Source organism: Mauremys mutica, chromosome 23 (assembly GCF_020497125.1).
Source record: "Mauremys mutica isolate MM-2020 ecotype Southern chromosome 23, ASM2049712v1, whole genome shotgun sequence".
Classification (NCBI taxonomy): Eukaryota; Metazoa; Chordata; order Testudines; family Geoemydidae; genus Mauremys; species Mauremys mutica.
In genome coordinates, this window is record NC_059094.1 from 13,132,343 (window position 1) to 13,148,012 (window position 15,670).

The window sequence follows — 15,670 nt, forward strand, 5'->3', positions numbered from 1 at the left end:
CCTTTCATCGAAATGGATCTCAGTGTGCCTAAGAAATGTCACTAGCTGATGGTGCCGATCACTAATGGGTCCCAAACAAGCCCTGGCGTCTGAATGGCCCCAAACTTTGCCGGGCTTCAAAGCCAGCATGCAAATGCTGTAGTTGCTCGCGTCCATCTCTTTAGCAGAATGAATAATATTTACTGGTAGAGTAATAACAGGACAGTGCATGGCGGTCTCAGCTGAGACTTGGGCCCCTTTGTGCCAGGCGCTGTACATTCACATAGCAAGCGACAGTCCCTGCCCCAAAGTTCTTACAGTGCAATTCAAGAGAGACAAGGAATCATTTAAGGCTTCATTCCACACTTTCCAAAGCGGGAAGTCTCACTAAGTCCATTTTACAGATGGAGAACTGAGGCACGGGGAGGTTAAGACCCAAAGCCTCAAAAGGTATTTAGGCTAGGGTGACCAGATGTTCCGATTTTATAGGGACAGTCCCCATTTTTGGGTCTTTCTTATATAGGCTCCTATTATCCCCCTCCCCCGTCCCGATTTTTCACACTTGCTGTCTGGTCGCCCTAATTTAGGCACCTAATTCCCACCGGAATCAATGGGAGTTAGGCACCTAAACACCTTTGAGGCTCTGGGCCTAAGTAACTGACTCGAGGTCACATGGGAAGTCTAAGGCAGGGCTGGGGGGCTTCTGAGTTCCAGTCCAGTGCCATACTGACTTCTCTCGCCAGTCACAAGAGCTACACACTTGGCAGTACCAAGTGTGTAGCTCCCAGCCTGCTCTTTCCATGCAATCTTCCCATGATCCGGGGGAGAGTTGGGGAAATTTTGGGGGTCTTTTTTCAGAGCTCTTTCTGCTTGATGCAAGCGATAGCAGTTGTTGTAAAGTGTTGAGTTATCAGCGCCTGTATTCTCGCCCAAGTCCTCGGAGAAGCCTTTCTTCCCAGCTCATCAGCCCAAGGCAGGAGACAATACCTCTTTGTGAACAGGCATGCAGCTACAAAAAACCAACACTGGGAACAACTGCAGATATTGCAATCTCTCCCCTCCCTCACCCATTTCATAGCTTTAATTTATTTTCCAATGAAAAACAACTCCACTTTGATTGAGGGAGCGGGGGGCAGCGAGAACTCTGACCAGTATAAAAATATGAGGGCCACATTCGCCTAAAAATATATATTTTTTAAAAGCAACTGGGAAACTTGGGGAAGGGGAAACTTTCGTCAAGTTCCTGAAATCAGCCCCCCGCTTCAGTTGTATTCCCTTGGAAATCCTTGCAAAGAAAAACACAGGGAATGAAAAATTTGGTTTTCATTAAAACCTCGCCGGTAAGGGGTTCTGTAGCTTTCAATGGGCCTTTGATTCCGACGGATGATGGAATGTTTTCAGAACATTTAAAAAATGTTCTCCACCTTTCTATCTTATATCTGCAGAAAACTACACTGGATTTCAGGGGAAAGGGAAAAAAAAAAGCCCACGTAGTAAAGTCAATAGAAGCGGAGTGTGTTAAATATAAACACAGCACCGTTGCCTTTATTTACCCTGAGGTTTTATTTAAAATATGATATTTTCTTGCGGCTTTGGAAAGATGGTAGATGATCCAGATTGGGGCTGTTAGGGAAAAAATGTGGAAAATGTGGGTAGAATTAAAAAAAAAAAGGGTGAATGTTTCATTGAGAGAGTCAAAGGTGCCAAGTACAGCAATGCCCCCATGTAATGCAGCCTCAGAGATAACTTATTTCCAGTGTCCTGACCTCCCTTTAGTCCACTTCCACATTGTAGTTACAAAGGATGTTTAATACAGATCACGGGCTATAGCCCACAGATGGGCTTTGCCTTGGTCTGAAGACATTATTTTATTATGGTGTTGCTATAAACGGCACCTTGGCCATGCTGGCTAAATAATAATGTTCAGTTCCTATGGAGCAGAATTTACTCCTGGCTGCAGAATTATGGTCTTAAATCTCAACTTTCACTGATTTCCCCTAAAGTATGTTTCCAGCCCATATGGTTGCGAAGATTACTGCATCCGTTCACATTTGAAAGGTTAGGTCTGCCTGAATTTGCTCACAGCCTGAAACTGTAGGTCTAAGAGGTGTGACTGGCTGTCCCAGATCTGGTCAGGCTCCCCCTGCTGGTGGCTGCAGAATGTTGCATGTTTCTAGGATGTCATGGAATTCAGCCTTTTTGTAGCGCAATGCACTCATGTGCTGCAGTCAGGTGCTTGATATCTTGTTGTCTGTTTCCCTGACTTGCTGGGACCTATCTACAGATGTTTTTTGCTGTCCAGCGTTCCACACAAAGGGGGATTCATTGAATTGGAGCTCCTGTTCCCTGCACTCTCCTACAGAGCAAGGCAGGGGCTTGGGGAAGCTGTGGGTGGTGCCCAGTATGCAGCTTGAAGTGTCAGCTGATCTGCTTGGAGAACAAACACTGTACCCAAGAAGAGCTGGGTGGGTGAACTGTGGATTTTCAGTTTGCTGGCAATTCGGAAAAATCGGGGGGGGGGGGTTCAGTTTGGATTGAACCAAAACCACATTTTTTTAAAAAATTCAGCAAATCGAAAAGTCAAAAAAAATATATATATATTGGGTCAAACAAAATGTTTTGTTTAGATTTTGAGCTGTTTTAATTTTTTTTTAATTAAAAACAAAATTAAAGGAAATTTCTAAACAAAAAGTCATTTGAAATTTTAAAGGTTCTTTTTTTTCTCCCCAATTTAGTTGACAAAACTGACACAAATTCGCAGGATGCTTCAATGTTGCCCAATTTGCATTTTTCGCTGAAAAACAGTTTTGGTTTAAGAATTTCACTCAGCTGTAAAGCCAGAGCCTAGGAAACCAAGGAGGAGAAGTAACTGCAGCTGGCTATGGTTTCCTCCTTCCCCTCACACACATTGGTGAAGGAGGTTCTGAGCCACCTTGTCTGAGCAGATGACAACCAAGGCCCATGAAATGGAGCCATCTGGAGAACACAATGAAAACAACTGACTGAGACCAGATGACACTAAACTGGGAGGAGTGGTAGATACGCTGGAGAGTAGGGATAGGATACAGAGGGACCTAGGCAAATTAGAGGATTTGGCCAAAAGAAACCTGATGAGGTTCAACAAGGACAAGTGCAGAAGAATCCCATGCATTGCTACAAACTAGGGACCGAGTGGCTAGGCAGCAATTCTGCAGAAAAGGACCTAGGGGTTACAGTGGACGAGAAGCTGGATATGAGTCGACAGTGTGCTCTTGTTGCCAAGAAGGCTAACGGCATTTTGGGCTGTATAAGTAGGGGCATTGCCAGCAGATCGAGGGATGTTATCATTCCCCTCTATTCAACATTGGTAAGGCCTCATCTGGAGTACTGTGTCCAGTTTTGAGCCCCACACTACAAGAAGGATGTGGAAAAATTTAAAAGAGTCCAGCGGAGGGCAACAAAAATGATTAGGGGGCTGGAGCACATGACTTATGAGGAGAAGCTGAAGGAACTGGGATTGTTTAGTCTGCAGAAGAGAAGAATAAGGGTGGGGTGGGGGAGTTGATAGCTGCTTTCATCTACCTGAAAGGGGGTTCCAAAGAGGATGGATCTAGACTGTTCTCAGTGGTACCAGATGACAGAACAAGGATCAATGGTCTCAAGTTGCAGTGGGGGAGGTTTAGGTTGGATATTAGGAAAAACTTTTTCACTAGGAGGGTGGTGAAGCACTGGAATGGGTTCCCTAGGGAGGTGGTGGAATCTCCTTCCTTAGAGGTTTTTACGGTCAGGCTTGACAAAGCCCTGGTTGGGATGATTTAGTTGGGGATTGGTCCTGCTTTGAGCAGGGGGTTGGACTAGATACCTCCTGAGGTCCCTTCAAACCCTGATATTCTATGATTCTAAACTAAAAAGTTAAGTCGATCCAGCTTAGGGGTGTGACAAATCCACACCCCTGAGCAACTTATTTAAGGTGACCTCACCCCTGGTGTACACATGGCTAGGTTGACAGAAGAAGTCTTCCATTGACCTAGCTACTGCCTCTCAGTGATGAGAAAACCCCTCCTGTTGCTGTAGTGAGTGGCTACACTGAAACACTACAGGCGGGCAGCATAGACGTAACCTAAGAGCATGCCGGTGATTAGTGTCAGTTATAAGCAGTAGTTGGGAGTGAGGGAGGAGCAGGACAATCGGAACAAAGTTTATTCCATGGAGACAGAATGAACCAAACTTGCAGCAGACTTTAGGCATTGCTGCAGGATTTAGAAGCAGCTGCTACAGAATTTGGTCCCATGAAGCCCTGCCTATTAGCCACCACCAACTCACCATGTTCTAACCAGTGGCTTATTGTGTAACCCTTCTGCCAGATAAAACACAGAACCGGCTTGAGCCCCCACTCGGTAACCTGGGAAATTTACACACCACCCCTGGGCGCCTCTAGAGGCAATACTTCCCCACTCGCAAGCACAGAGTCTGAGTGTAGAAAAGAAACATTTTAATAAAAGGAGGGAAGTAACTTGGCGTTAATGTGAGAAAACACTGCAAACAGGATTCATAAACGTAAACCATGAGCAAAAGACCCACCCCCAAGTAAGTTGGGCAGTGTCCTTGTCCCCTCAGTCCCTTTCACGTGCCCGACCCGTCTCTGCACCCCACTCACAGCTGCTGTCCTTGGTCAGTGCAGACCCAGAGGTGCATCTGCAGAGTTCATTGCTCACCCTGGGTGGAGGGGAGGGTAAAGAGGCTCCTTACTCACTCTGCTGTTTGAGCACTCGCTTGCCGCCCCTCTGTCTGTCTGTCGCTCTGGCCCTCTCCACCAGCCGCCTTGCTGGTCACCCGCCGTGCCTCTCCACCAGCTGCCTTGCTGGCCGCCCGCCACGCCTCTCCACCAGCTGCCTTGCTGGCTGCCCGCCGCGCCTCTCCACCAGCTGCCTTGCTGGCCGCCCATCACACCTCTCCACCAGCTGCCTTGCTGGCCGCCCGCCGCGCCTCTCCACCAGCTGCCTTGCTGGCCGCCCATCACACCTCTCCACCAGCCACCCTGCTGGCCGCCCGCCGCGCCTCTCCACCAGCCGCCCTGCTGGCCGCCCGCCATGCCTCTCCACCAGCTGCCTTGCTGGTCACCCGCCGCGCCTCTCCACCAGCCGCCCTGCTGGCCGCCCGCCGCGCCTCTCCACCAGCCGCCCAGCTGGCCGCTCGCCGCGCCTCTCCACCAGCTGCCCAGCTGGCCGCTCGCCGCGCCTCTCCACCAGCTGCCCAGCTGGCCGCTCGCCGCGCCTCTCCACCAGCCGCCCAGCTGGCCGCCCATCACACCTCTCCACCAGCCGCCCTGCTGGCCGCCCGCCACACCTCTCCGCCAGCTGCCCTGCTGGCTGCATGCCACGCCTCTCCAGGCACTCACTCACCAGCCAACTATCAGACACCTTCTGCTGCCATCTGCCTCTCTGCTGTGACCCCTGCACATCGGTCTCGCAGTGATTTTTAGCTCTTAGCAGGCAGGGCAGGAACACAGACCTACCACAACTGGTTTCGGCTCTGATTGAGCAATTAAAATAACAAAGAGGCTCCTAATAAAGCCTGTTATCAAACTGTTGCATCCGACGAAGTGGGCATTCACCCACGAAAGCTCATGCTCCAATACGTCCGTTAGTCTATAAGGTGCCACAGGACTCTTTGCTGCTTTTACAGATCCAGACTAACACGGCTCCCTCTCTGATACTAGTTATCAAATGTGCATTTCAGGGGGGTTTAGCCAGTGCCTAAATATTTGAACGAACCCAAACCAGTGGCATTCGTTCCTGATCCTGCTTCAACCCTTCCAGAGGTATTTTAATGCAAATACCTGACTGTGCATTTGGTGAAGCACCTACAATCTGATCCAAACCCCATGGAAACCAGCAGGAAAATGCCCACCAGGCCCCTGAGGCAAAATCATCATGGCCTCAACTCTGGTTTCAGTTAGTCCTTCCTCAGGCACTGTGGCGTTGGCTTCCCTGGAAGGCAGCCTGATCCGACAGACATGGCACCGGCCCAGGAATGAGGACAATTGGGTTCTATTGCCACACAGCCGTTGGCCAACAGTGACCACTGGGGCAGGGAGGCATTCGCCAACGTGCACCCACGGGCCCCCATCACCTGAGTGGCTCCGTGGCTACTCGCTCCAATCTGACCCAACCGCCCTCCGTCACGACCGCCACAGAGCCGCACCACCCCCCGAGCAGCATGGGGCCACAGGCATGCAGAGCAAACGGAGCTGGGTGGCTGGGATTGGGGGCCACCCGGGGGGGCCCACCCTAGCCCAGGACAGGAGCAGAGCACTGAGGCGGGGGGGGCACTCGTGAGTGGCCAGGACAGTCCCAGGGGTGGTGGGTGAGGGGCTGGGAATGAGCTGTTGGTGGGGTGAGGGGTTGGGGACAAGTGGGTGATGTTGGGGGGGGTGAGTTGGGGGCAGAATGGGAGCCAGGCTGTTGGGGGGGGTGAGTGGTGGGGCAAAGGGGGAATGTTGCATCTGTGGCTGGTGGAGCTGAATTGCTGAGGGCTGCAGGGCGTGTCAGGACTGCTGGGATGGGGCGGGGGGCAGTCAGGATAAGTGGGGGCCGGTGGAGGGTTGTCGGGGTATATGTGGGGTGGGAGGGGCCTTTAGGAATCTGTGTGTAGGATGGGGTATGTACGGGATGTGGGGGGTCTGTGTGGGGCAGGGTGTGTGTACAGGGCGTGGGCTCGTTGCTGTTGAGTTTACGGAAGGTGAGGGCCCCGGGAACAGGCTTTACAAACCCGACACCGAGCATAGGCAGAAGGGAGAGGAGCATCTTCCCTGCTTGCAGACAGTGAGCCTGACCACACCCCCACGGGGGGCCTGGAGCCGTGCACCCTCGGCTGCCACCAATAAAGAAAAGGGGGGCGAACAGGGAAGGAAAACGTGACAGAAAGGCCTGGGGCAGCGGAGGGGCAATACCCACGTGCCAGGCTGCTCTGAGACCTGCCAGGGAGACGGCAGCCCTGCTGGTTAGGGGCTGAGTGACTCCATTTACATTCAGAACGTGTAGACGGGTCTAAGTGTAGATGAATTGAAGGGGACCAGACAGGAGAAAGCTGGGACTCCAAGAGACACTGCACCAGTCCCCCAATTTCCACAGTACCCAGGGCCCCCGAATTCTTTAATCCCGGCCTGTTCTTGGGCAGGTTCACGGAACCTCTGTGCGCCTCTATTTTCCCTGCTGTAAAATGGGGAGTGTGATACCCACTTTGCAAGGCGCTGCCTAAGCTTGGACTGTTTAAGAGCTTTGGAGCAGCCACCGGCTTTCGTGTCCATACAGCGCCCAGCACAATCCCTGTTTGGGGCCTGTGTGTGCTGCAGTGATACAACTAAGCAACAAGCGAGGGACTAAGTACTAGTAGGATTAAACACTGAGTAAAAACCGAGTAAGGACTTCAGAAGATCCGGACCAGGTGGGGATAAACATTTCTAGCAAGGTGGATGCAATACACCCATCAGCCTCTGTGAAGTCACAGCGGGAAAGAATCTGCTCCACTGTGACTAATTTGATTTAAGATTTTGACTTATTATTTACCCTTTCCTATGCCAGGGATCTGTACACAACAAGTGGCTATATAATAATTACCCACTGCCTAGCATGCGACATAAAAACAGTATCAATTATATTTTTTCTTATAATTAACTCGTATTCAATAGTACTTTTGTACTAAGAAAAGTTTCCTGTATCTGCAGAAATGGGCTCAACGTAGCACCCAAAGATGTAATTAAGCAGGCACTTAAATACTTTTAAATCGTTTTCTCCTCCAGTGCTTTGCATATGAGGACCCCAAGGCACTTTGGAGCTATTAAAATTAATTAAGATCAACAACTCTCCCAGGAGGTGAGTGAGCATGTTCTCATCCCAGACGGTAACACTGAAGCACTGGGACATGAAGGGACTTGCCCAAGGTCAGACAGGCTTTATCTGCACTGAAACAAAGAGGGGATTTTTTTTTTATTTTTTTACTAACAGCGAGATAACAAAGGCATGATACTTATCTCAGTGTAAAATCCATAACAGAGATGTGGCGCTTGTGGTGTTTACTGCAAGATAAGTAGGCCAGTATTAAACCTTCCCGCTCATCGCTGACCACACCTACGTAAAGCTACAGTGGTTGGTTGTGGCTCTGTTTCCGCAGGTGGACGGCTAACGCACATTAGTTATTTCCCGGGTACAGTCACATTGGTTTTGTCCGAGAGGATTTAGCCACACAGCGAAATGGAAAGCGAATTCACCACTTAAGTGCCAGGGCATGAATGGGGGCAGAAGCAGTTAATAGTCGTCTGCTGGCCCTCTGCCCGGGGTGAATTTCACCAAAAGGGGTCACATGATGTTATTTCTGTTCTGTGACTGGATGAATGTAGTTTTCAGAAACAGGCACCAAGGTATGTGCTGAGGAGTTTAAAATTCACTTTCTGCAAATATGGCTTCCCCGGCTTCGTCGGCCCCGTTTAGCTGGTCCGCCCTTGCTGGGGGGACCGAAAAATGTTTTTCACCGAGCCCATTCTGGGGGGCCCCGATTGACGTCCCATCACAACAGAGGGGCCATTGGGCCATAGTTCGGTGGCCGGCGTCGCCACCCCCCTCTGTCAAGCGGCCAACAGGCCAAACCTGAGTGGCACTGTGACCCCCAGGTCACAATGCCACTTGGTTTTGGGGCCTTTTCCAATGAAGGGCCTATGGCAAACGGCCTCCCAAGGAGGCCCCGCCCCGCCATTGGTAAACACCACGCATAACGCGTACAGCTGCCACTGGGTTCATGAATGTTCCCGCCCACCAAGCCATCTGCTGAAAGTGGACATCTATGTAGATCCTGCCACAGCCTCACCACAGCAGTATCTGAGCACCCTACAAGTGTTTTAAGGTTTTACCCTGGCAGCCCCACCCCCATGGGGGATTGTAATAACTAGCTCCCACTCATGGGGGAACTGAGGCAGAGAGAGATGAAATAAATTGCTCATGGTCACACAAGAAGCCTGTGGCAGACCGAAGACCTGAAACCACATTTCCTGAGTTCTTATCCAGGGCCTAGCGGCACACCCATTCTTCCTCTTCTAAAATACAAAATTCAAAACAAATTCAACTGTCAATGTGGCTAGATATTTGAAGAATATATCTCGAAAGGTATTAACCCACTTTCACCTACACATGCTCTTTTATCACAGCACTGTCCTAATACCAGGATAACCCAAACACCCCGTATCCTTGGGGTATAAATAGGTGTGGCAGAATGTGATTTTTTTTTCCATTTTGATGGATCATATTGATGATTATTTTAAACAATTTTTTCCATTTGTTTTTATTTAAATGTTCACATTTGTACAGCTGTGTGTTTTATGCATTTTTTTCTATTTGGATCCATATAAGTTTTCACAGCTGTGGGAAGTTATGGTGCAGGATCAGATTTTTTTTTTTTTTTTAAGGACAGTAGATCCTGCGATTCAAAGAGTTAAAGCTTTCTAACAGCTAAAACACAAACTGTCAACATCCCCTGGCCAAATATGCAAAGTAAATAGCCTTAAATCAAACACGAATAAAGTTCTCAAACAGCATTTTTCTTACTTTTTTTATCTGTAAATTTCTATCATCAAAGGAAATCTATTTTGTGGGGTTGTGTGTTGATGGTGATCTCAACCTTTACTGATCAAAATCTAATGCTTCCATGCCTAAGTATGAAATAATACACAGTCATCTTTGAAAAACTTGCAGGTTATTTTTTAATCTAAAGATGTACCTCAGTGAGTCAGTGCAAACTCCAGGGCTCCATACCAAGATGGTGGAAATACCTTAGATAGGCGGCAGCTACAATTCAGAGCTTACAGCAGCACTGAGACCTCTCCTCGATTACTCCAGCCCCTGCGAGTGGCAGTAGCTACGTTGGCAGGAGAAGCTCTCCCGCAGACTTAGCACTGTCCACACCAGCGCTTGGGTTGGTGTAACTTACATCGTTCAGGGGGAGTGGCTTATTCGCACCCTTGAGTGACATACATTATATCAACCTACGCTGTAGTGTCTACATAGCCACAGACAGATGTTAGGCCCATCCTGGGGCACCTGGCTCTTGGAGACATTACAGGCCCTTCATTACAAACAAATCCTCATGGAGTTAAGTGTCCATCTCCCAACCCCAGTGGGATTTGGGCTCCTATCCACCTCACATGACAATCCCAACCTCAGGGCATCCTGCTTAAGCTACAAATGATTTGCACTGAGATCACACAACGTTTTGATTCTGAAGATCTCAAAGCGCTGGAAAAACACTGATTCCTTAAAGCCTGTGCCTCCCACTAACGTAGCGAAGCATTACCCCTGTTTTACGGATGGGTGAACAGAGGCAGCCTTGCCCACGGTACAAGGGTGGCATAGTGAGGCAATCAACAGGAAGGGTGGCCGCACGGTCCAGGCTGGAGTTTTAATCCTGGCTGATTTCTAATGGCAGAGCAAGCCCCTCAGGATACCTGGGTTCTATTCCCTGCTGGTGTAATTACCAGTCCACCCTTTACCTATGCAAGTCACTTTTAAACTGCCCGCCCATGTCACAGGCTTTCTGATGGGCTTCAACACAGCCTGAAGCTGGAAAAGAAAGTCAACAAAGATTCCCCTCTAAACCAGTGCAGAGAGCAATGCTAAGCTGTAGCATTTGCCTACAAGGGAAAAATACTTAGTAGGCTGGGGGAAAAAAATCCCAACCCTCGTAATGACTTCTTTTCCCTCTTCCTAAGCTCAGTCCTTTTAAACGGTGGAAAAAAAGAGGACTTTAAAGAGACTTACCCATTAATGGGAGATTCTCCAGTGTGCTGCAATTTTACAAATAAACTTTGCTTTAAACGTTTGGCTTGTGGCACAGGTTGGGTCAATTCAGCCCCTTTACATGTACAGTTTCCTGCTTTCTCGATTGCTATCTGGAGGGTTGTGAAAATATACAGGTGGATTGAATCAACTTTAACCCTTTGCTCCTCAAGCTTCCATCTACGTGGGCTCTTTTACCATTTGCAGTCCGGCGGATCAGATTTTAAAGGGGACCTATTTTGTCTCTCCCTTGCTCCCTCCAGTTCTGTCTCTGATTAGAAGATGTTGAGACACTGTCTGGTTGGTTTCCTGGACCAGATACACACACAGGATTGCCACTGACAGATCTGAGCCCAAGCCCACTGAAGTCCATGGAAAGACCCTCACTGCCTTCAGCGGCCTATAATGAGAGAGAAACTGTGGTTTGGTACGTAAAGCCTGGGGACTGGGAATCAGGAATCGCTGTATTACTCACTGTGCCACTGACTCACGGGGTGACCTTTGGCCAGCCTGTCTGTCTCAGGGTTTTCTAAAGATAAGCGCTTCCCAAGTGACTTGAAGCCGAGATCCTCAAGGGATCCTCAAAACACCTCAACGGGCATTAGATTCCTAAATACCTTTGTGGGTCCAGGCATACACCTTTCGGTGCCTTAGTTCACCCTTCTGTAAAATGGGTATAATTCTACCTAGCTATTGTGACGCTTAATTCAGGTTTTAAAACCCTTGGATTTCAAGCTAATTTATGGCTTTGAAAAATTCCCAGCTGGCAACCCTGGCAGAGCAGAGGTTTCTCCAGAGATCTCAGAGAGCAGTGCTGCCAGTAGGAGTTGCCTTCATCCAACCCCACTCCCTCAAGCATTGCCTTGCCTGGGAGAGATCCCCGCCAAGCTGAGAGGGGAGTTCATCTCTGTCTGACCCATACAGTCCTCATCATCTCTGCTGAGCCTGACAGCAACGGGGCCAATGGGTGCCAGCTGGGGTGGTGGTCTGTGTGACATACTCATAGCTACACCTACCGGCAAGTAGTCCAGGTTCAGACTCAGATCACGTTGGCCACCAAACAGCCATGACATGGGGACAACTTTCAGCCAACACCTGCCATAGCTCTGACTTTAATGTGTAAACCACTCTTCCCAAGCTGGAAAACTTTCTTGGTGAGCAGTGAATGTAGAGACGGAGAGAAAACGGGCACCTCGTCCATACCCATCCATGCCAGTGACTAACAGTAGGCGTGTGCTTGTCTTAGAACATAAGAACTGCCATTCTGGGTCAGGCCAAAGGTCCATCTAGTCCAGTATCCTGTCTTCCGACAATGGCCAATGCCAGGTGCCCCAGAGGGAATGAACAGAACAGGTAATCATCAAGTGATCCATCTCCTGTCACCCATTCCCAGTTTCTGGCAAACAGAGGCTAGGGACACCATCCCTGCCCATCCTGGCTAATTGCCATTGATGGACCTATCCTCATGGGCTTTCTGCCCATATCAAAGTTTACCACCAGAACAGAGTGAAATTCACGTGAAGAGCCCCTTACTCAAGCCAGATTTGGCCAAAGGTTTGTCCAGGTTCATGAACCTTTAACCTGGGCCATGCTTCAGAGAATAGCCAAGGAGCCAAGATGTAGCGCAGATCCGGGTCAAGACTCATCTTCTCATTCACAAAGCGCTGGGTACACACGGCGGTTTCAGCTGTTTTCACTTTGGCCTGCTCTCTTCTAGGGAACGTTACCACTTCTGAACATGGCTGTCGAGAGTCGCATTGGTGTTAAACCACACCCTTTGTCCTGCATGATGGTGGCTGCTGGATCAGGGGCAGAGGAACCAGGGGGCATGAATGGAAATACTGTGGGGGAGGCTCTGCCTCCACGTAAATTGCCCATGCCCGGAGGTGGGCAGAAGCAAGAACGGGACCCAGAGGGGATGGAACAGGTGCAAGAGCAGGTAGGAACCCCTGATATCCTTCTTCCAAGCATGGAGCCAGCACCCCGCACCCCTCAAGTCTCAGTACCCCCCCCTTGCTCCCTCTCCTATCCCTCCACCCTCCCCCATTCGCAGGGAACTTCCTGACACACACTCAGACACACACGACCAGGGAAAAGGCTGAACTAACAAGGAATTGCCTTCATCCACTCTCACGTCAGCATCGTCGTGGGAGACCGCAGCTTGGCTCCAATCCTATTATTTCCTCCTTATTTCCTCGTCTTCCACTGCTTAAAATATAACGAGACTCTGCCAAAGCCACCCTGGCGCTTGGCATTGGTTGGCCTCCTTTCTTGGCAGGATCAAAGCACCAAATGGGCCACAGAGACCAAACTATCGCCTCACCCTGAGAGGTGGTCCTTCCCCGCTGATGCATGTTGGCAGGGTATGTTGGGAAGCTGTCGCTAAGGCAGGCAAGACCCGTTCTCTAGGCAAGGAGAAGAGCCCAGCTCCCCGTGCTGTTAATCTGGCAGGTTTCATCAGCACCGTGTCACTTGAAAAGAAAACAGAGCCATTCACATACAGCAAGCACGGCCATTTCTATGGTTAAAAAAACCCTGGCCCCTCTCCTGCATAGGCAGCGTTTCTCAGTTCACATGCACAAGCTAATTTCTTTCTGCCACATCAAGATATTAAGAATCTGAATCAGCTGTTTTTACAAGAGAGGGTTGGGTTTGGGGGTTGTTTCTTTTTTGCGTACGCGCCAACAAAAGTATTAATAGGTTCAGCTTTGGAGATGAAAACTCTGCGCCTGGAAGGAAACTGGGCCCGAATCCCCAGGTGAAGAATTGTGGTGGGCCAGCGCGCTGCCCCCGGCTAACGCTCCCACAAGCGTGACGAAAGGTCGGGAACGAAGAGTCCAGTTCAATTTCCACTGGAGCGGAATACGAACACCAGCGTTCCTGGCAGCTGTAGACATTTACCACACGTCAGTGAACTATTCCCACTCAGCTCCTGACGCTTGTCTGGAAAGTAAAACAAACAATAGATCAAATAAAAATCAGCCAAGCCCTCAGCTTAAAGGGGAGGCTGTGGACTGCCCAGCCGTGGGGCTGGTTCTCCTCTCACCTATACGGTTTCACTCCTGTGACCCCACCAGAGCCATGCCTGGCTGCCATTGGCACGAGGGAGCAAAGAATCAGCTGCCATGCAGCTATTCAAAGGGAGTGTAATATGCTGCCATGGTGACTTGGTAGGGGCAGGGGGCCTTTAGGGTTACCAGGTGTCGTCGAAAGGGAAACCTGCCAGCATCTGGTCAGCACGACTGACCGGACGCTAAAAGTCCAGTTGGCCGCAGTAACTGGTCTCTGCCACTAGGGGGTGGGAAGAGCAGCAGCTGGAGCCCCCTGGAGGAGCTGCTCCGCTGCTGATGCCGGACAGAGCAGTTGCTGGCTTCTGGCCCCAGCTCCAAGAGGAAGGTGCCGCCGCCCAAGGCGAGGGGATCCTGTCTCCCCCGCTCCTTCTGCCCCTCACTACGGGACCAAACCCTCCCCACCCCCTCGCTCTGGGGCCCAACCCCCACTGGGCCTCAGCCCTGGCCCCTCTCTATGGGGACCGATCCCGCTGTGCGGGAAGCAGGTGAGTCCCGGGAGATGGGGGAGTAAGCGCCGGGGGGTGGACAGCGAGCGACGGGGGCGGGGGGGGAGACGCGAGCAGGAGTGGAGCCTCGGGGAAGACGCGGGACAGGGGGCACAAGGGTGTTCGGTTTTAAGGCCTTGGGCACTAGGTTCAGTGCCCGGCTCTGTCCCAGGCGGCCTGCGCGCCCTCGAGCAAATCAGCTCACGCTCTGGGCCTGGTCCCATCTGTCAAATGGGCATAAAAAAACCCTCCCCTTCTCCCACCCACCGTCATCCGTCTTGTCTGGCTAGAACTCTTCAGGGCAAGGGCCACCTTTGGCTGTGGGCCCGTCCTGCACCCCTGCCATCAAACAAGTCAGCATCAGCATTGTAACAGAGAGGGGCAAGGTGGGTGAAGCAGTAGCTCTGTGGAGCGCCAACGCTTGCCGCTCTCGCCAACAGAAGCTGGTCTAATACAAGCTATTACCGTCTCTCGTAGCCTGAGATCACGACGACACCACCACCGCAAACATCGTTTTCACGGCAGGGCCGCCCAGGCCGGGGGGGAAACTGGGGCAATTTGCCCCAGGCCCCCATGAGAGTTTTTTGGGGCCCCTGGAGCTGGGTCCTTCACTCGCTCCGGGAGCCCCGGAAAACTCTCGTGGGGCCCGGGCCTCTGGAGCTTCTTCCGCTCCGGGTCTTCGGCGGCAATTCGGCGACAGGGCCCCACGCCGCCGAAAACCCCAGGCTCCCTGAATCCTCTGGGCGGCCCTGTTTCATGGTCAGTTTGGACAGGTGTAAATGGCTATACATGGTGCAAAGGCAGTAGAGATTCAGGCTTCAATTCAGCTTGCAAAATTGTTCTCACTCATTTATGTGGGCTGAGTCATTTTTCTTTTAAAAAAAAAAACAGACCAGTTAAATAGCCTGGACTGGTCTGATTCTCCTCTCCCTCACACCAGTCTGAATCAGGAGTGAAGCTACAGAACTCAGTGGGGTTACACCAGTGTGTAAATGGAGGACAATCAAGATCTCTCTCTCTTTCACCACCATCGTCTGGAGATTGTGTGCCAGAATCCAATCCTCCAACCCTTACTCATCTGAGTAGTCCCACTGACTTCAGTTGGATTTCTTGCATGAGAAAATACTCCTGCAGTGAGTTAGGGTTACAAAAAACAAGGTCTAAGCTGTTAATTTTTCACGACCGTTTTGCGCAGGCTGCTCAGGTTATTAAAACCAAAAGAATTTGTGAACAGCTCAGTCACCGTCCCAAATTAATATTTACGTGTATTGCGATAGCACCTAGGAGCCCCGGTTTTGGACCAAGACCCCCCCACTGTGCTACCTGCTGTACG